Genomic DNA, 5,748 nt, shown 5'->3' with positions numbered 1-5,748 from the left:
TAGGTAAAACGACCTCTTGCCCATATACTAATTCAAATGGTGTCACTTTCGTAGCACCATGTTGAGATATCCGGTGAGCCCATAATGCTTCATGCAACACCTCATGCCACTTTTTTGGATGTTCCTCTATTTTCTTTTTGATAAGCTTAATCAAAATCTTGTTACTGGACTCGGCCTGACCATTGGTCTGAGCATAATATGGTGATGAATTCAAGAGCTTGATCTTAAGTGATTCGGCAAATTCGCGAACTTGATGCGATATAAAAGATGAACCTTGATCTGTGGTTAAAGTTTGTGGTATGCCGAATCGATAAACAATATGCTCTAAAATAAATTTAATCACCTCCTTATGAGTCATATTTTTAAGAGGAACAGCCTCTGTCTACTTTGTAAAATAATCAGTAGCAACCAAAACAAAACGGTGACCTTTGGATGACTTAGGGTGTATTTGGCCGATAAAATCCAAACCCCATCCACGAAACGGCCATGGCTTAATTATAGGATGCAACATAGAAGCATGTGCTAACTGTATATCCCCAAATTTTTGGCACGAATCACATCCTTTATAGTATCTAAAACTATCTTCTAACATAGTCAACCAATAAAACCCAGCTCTTCTTAGTAACCACTTCATCTTATGAGCCGACTGATGTGTACCACAGATACCCTCATTTACTTCACCCATAGCAACTTTCGATTGGTCTGGGCCTAGGCATTTTAAAAGCAATCCCTCTGGTGTTCGACGATATAATTCACCATCTAATAATGTATACTTCAATGCTTGGCGTCGAACCTTTCTATCTACTGATTGGCTAGGATCTTCTAAATATCTAATTATGGGTCTTCTCCAATCATCAGGTTCAGCCATAGAAATTTCAGCACACTGTAACACCGGCTGTCCCAGGACATATAATTTTCCTCTACTAACTTGATAACCTGATGCTTGCTGTGCTAGATCATTAGCTTTAACATTCTCTTCTCTAGACATATGGCTAATGGCAAAATCATCCAGAGCTGCTATGATTTCCAAACACTTCTCCAAATAGTTATTTAGCGACCCATCAAAGCATTGATAATTCCCACGAATTTGCTGTACAACTAATAGTGAATCACCAAAAACTCATACACTCCTCACACCCATGGATTCTAAAATTTGCAAACCCAACAAAAGAGCTTCATACTCGGCCTGGTTATTGGTACACAAATATTCTAAGCGTACTGATGTTTCAAAAACAGCACCCCTTGGCGAGACTAAAACAATACCAACACCTTGTCCTTCTCTACAAGCCGAACCATCAAAATATAACTCCCATGGACATATCTCAATATAGCCGAGCTCTATATCATTTTCATCACTAACCCGATGATCAACAATAAAGTTAGCTACAATTTGGCCTTTCATGGATTTTAAAGATTTATAAGCCAAATCATATTCTATCAATGCACAAGCCCACTTACCGATTCTGCCACTCAAAATTCGTTTTTGTAGCATATATTTGATAACATCGGTCTAGCACGCTATTTCACAAGTACTAGATAGCAAATAGTGTCTCAATCTTGTGCAAGCATGATATAAGGATAAACATAACTTCTCAATAAACACATACCTTTGTTCTGCTTCCAATACACGTCGGCTCAAATATGTGATCACATACTCCTTTTCATCAATTTCTTGTGTTAGGACAGCACCAATAACATTATCTTCCGCAGCAACATACATCCGAAACGGTGTTCCGGCTTTAGGTGCCCTCAACACAGGAGGCGTAGACAAATATTTTTTTGATCTCATCAAATGCATGTTGTTGCTCTGCCCCCCAAGTAAATTCATTTTCCTTCTTCAACCGAAGTATCGGTGTAAATGCACTAACCTTCCCAGACAAGTTAGATATGAACCTTCTCAAATAATTAACTTTGCCAAAAAAAATTTGCATGTCCCTTTTACATTGCGGCGCCTCTATTTTCTTAATAGCTTCTATTTTACTAGGATCTATCTCAATGCCTCTCTCATGTACTATAAATCCTAGAAACTTACCAGCCGACACACCAAAAGCACATTTGAGTGGGTTCATCTTTAAACCGTATCGACGCATTCTTTCAAAGGCTAAGCGTAAATCGGCTAAATGATGATCCACACCATCCGATTTGACAACTATATCATCAATATATATTTCTACTACTACACCAAGTAAATCATGAAAGATTAGATTCATAGCTCTTTGATAAGTCGCGTCGGCATTCTTCAAACCAAACGTCATAACAACCTATTCGAATAAACAACAAAACCGGGACACCTAAAGGCCGTTTTAGAAGTATCCTCTTCGGCCATAAAAATTTAATTGTAACCAGCATTACCATCTAAGAAACTAATAACTCTATGTCCTCAAGCATCATTAATTAACATGTCGGCTATAGGCATATGATATTCATTTTTAGGTGTAGCCCTATTTAAATCTCTGAAGTCAATACATATTCTCAACTTACGAGTATTTTTCTTCTCAACCGGGACAATGTTAGAAATCCATTCAGCATACCTATATGGCCTTATGAAACCAGCTTTCAATAATCTTCCTATTTCTTCTTTAATCCCATCATACATACTAGGATTAAACTTTCTAGGTGGCTGTTTGTGAGGCCTAAATCCATATTTAATAGGCAACCGATGCTCTACTAGCTCTCGGCTAAGACCCGGCATTTCATGATACTCCCAAGCGAAGCAATCAACATATTGTTTAAGTAACTCGATCACTTTTACCTTGTAATCGGCTGTCATATTCCCATTAATAAAAGTCGGCCTAGGAATAGTACCATCACCTATATCAATTGAAGGAAATATGCCCTAGAGGCAATAATAAAGTTATTATTTATTTCCTTATATAATGATAAATGTTTATTATTCATGCTAGAATTGTATTAACCGGAAACATAATACATGTGTGAATACATAGACAAACTTAGTGTCACTAGTATGCCTCTACTTGACTAGCTCGTTAATCAAAGATGGTTATGTTTCTTGACCATGAACAAAGTGTTGTTATTTGATTAACGAGGTCACATCATTAGTTGAATGATCTGATTGACATGACCCATTCCATTAGCTTAGCACCCGATCGTTTAGTATGTTGCTATTGCTTTCTTCATGACTTATACATGTTCCTATAACTATGAGATTATGCAACTCCCGTTTACCGGAGGAACACTTTGGGTACTACCAAACGTCACAACGTAACTGGGTGATTATAAAGGAGTACTACAGGTGTCTCCAAAGGTACATGTTGGGTTGGCGTATTTCGAGATTAGGATTTGTCACTCCGATTGTCGGAGAGGTATCTCTGGGCCCTCTCAGTAATGCACATCACATAAGCCTTGCAAGCATTACAACTAATATGTTAGTTGTGAGATGATGTATTACGTAACGAGTAAAGAGACTTGCCGGTAACGAGATTGAACTAGGTATTGGATACCAACGATCGAATCTCGGGCAAGTAACATACCGATGACAAAGGGAACACCGTATGTTGTTATGCGGTCTGACCGATAAAGATCTTCGTAGAATATGTAGGAGCCAATATGGGCATCCAGGTCCCGCTATTGGTTATTGACCGAAGACGTGTCTCGGTCATGTCTACATTGTTCTCGAACCCATAGGGTCCGCATGCTTAAGGTTACGATGACAGTTATATTATGAGTTTATGCATTTTGATGTACTGAAGGTTGTTCGGAGTCCCGGATGTGATCACGGACATGACGAGGAGTCTCGAAATGGTCGAGATGTAAAGATTGATATACTGGAAGCCTATGTTTGGATATCGGAAGTGTTCCAGGTGAAATCAGGATTTTACCGGAGTACCGGGAGGTTACCGGAACCCCCCGGGAGCTATATGGGCCTTAGTGGGCTTTAGTGGAAAGGAGAAAGGGGCAGCCCAAGGTGGCTGTGCGCCTCCCCCCTTCCCCTAGTCCTATTTGGACTAGGAGAGGTGGCCGCCCCCCTCTCTCTCTTTCCCCCCTCAAGGAATCCTATTCCAACTAGGATTGGGGGGGGGATCCTACTCCCAGAGGGAGTAGGACTCTCCTGGCGCGCCTCCTGTGGCCGGCCAGCCTCCCCCCTCTAATCCTTTATATACTGAGGCAGAGGCACCCCAGAAACACACAAGTTGATCCACGTGATCTATTCCTTAGCCGTGTGCGGCGCCCCCAGCCACCATAGTCCTCGATAATACTGTAGCGGAGTTTAGGCGAAGCCCTGCTGTTGTAGTACATCAAGATCGTCACCACGCCGCCGTGCTGACGGAACTCTTCCCCGACACTTTGCTGGATCAGAGTCCGGGGATCGTCATCGAGCTGAACGTGTGCTCGAACTCGGAGGTGCCGTAGTTTCGATGCTTGATCGGTTGGATCGTGAAGACGTACGACTACTTCCTCTACGTTGTGTCAATGCTTCCGCAGTCGGTCTGCGTGGGTACATAGACAACACTCTCCCCTCTCGTTGCTATGCATCACCATGATCTTGCGTGTGCGTAGGAATTTTTTTGAAATTACTACGAAACCCAACAGTGGCATCTGAGCCTAGGTTATTTATGTTGATGTTATATGCACGAGTAGAACACAAGTGAGTTGTGGGCGATATAAGTCATACTGCCTACCAGCATGTCATACTTTGGTTCAGCGGCATTGTTGGACGAGATGACCCGGACCAACATTACGCGTACGCTTACACGAGACCGGTTCCCCCGACGTGCTTTGCACATAGGTGGCTTGCGGGCGACTGTCTCTCCAACTTTAGTTGAACCAAGTGTGGCTACGCCCGGTCCTTGCGAAGGTTAAAATGGAGTCTATTTGACAAACTATCGTTGTGATTTTGATGCGTAGGTGAGATTGGTTCTTGCTTAAGCCCGTAGCAGCCACGTAAAACTTGCAACAACAAAGTAGAGGACGTCTAACTTGTTTTTGCAGGGCATGTTGTGATGTGATATGGTCAAGGCATGATGCTGAATTTTATTGTATGAGATGATCATGTTTTGTAACCGAGTTATCGGCAACTGGCAGGAGCCATATGTTTGTCGCTTTATTGTATGCAATGCAATCGCGATGTAATGCTTTACTTTATTACTAAACGGTAGTGATAGTCGTGGAAGCATAAGATTGGCGAGACGACAACGATGCTACGATGGAGATCAAGGTGTCGCGCCGGTGACGATGGTGATCATGACGGTGCTTCGGAGATGGAGATCACAAGCACAAGATGATGATGGCCATATCATATCACTTATATTGATTGCATGTGATGTTTATCTTTTTATGCATCTTATCTTGCTTTGATTGACGGTAGCATTATAAGATGATCTCTCACTAAATTATCAAGAAGTGTTCTCCCTGAGTATGCACCATTGCCAAAGTTCGTCGTGCCCAGACACCACGTGATGATCGGGTGTGATAAGCTCTACGTCTATCTACAACGGGTGCAAGCCAGTTTTGCACACGTAGAATACTCAGGTTAAACTTGACGAGCCTAGCATATGCAGATATGGCCTCGGAACACGGAGACCGAAAGGTCGAGCGTGAATCATATAGTAGATATGATCAACATAACGATGTTCACCATTGAAAACTACTCCATCTCACGTGATGATCGGTTATGGTTTAGTTGATTTGGATCACGTGATCACTTAGAGGATTAGAGGGATGTCTATCTAAGTGGGAGTTCTTAAGTAATTTGATTAATTGAACTTAAACTTATCATGAACTTAGTAC

The sequence above is a fragment of the Triticum dicoccoides genome, chromosome 3A, assembly GCF_002162155.2.
Source record: "Triticum dicoccoides isolate Atlit2015 ecotype Zavitan chromosome 3A, WEW_v2.0, whole genome shotgun sequence".
Lineage (NCBI taxonomy): Eukaryota > Viridiplantae > Streptophyta > Magnoliopsida > Poales > Poaceae > Triticum > Triticum dicoccoides.
The sequence above is the reverse complement of the archived record's forward strand: the minus strand, read 5'-3'. Positions refer to the sequence as shown.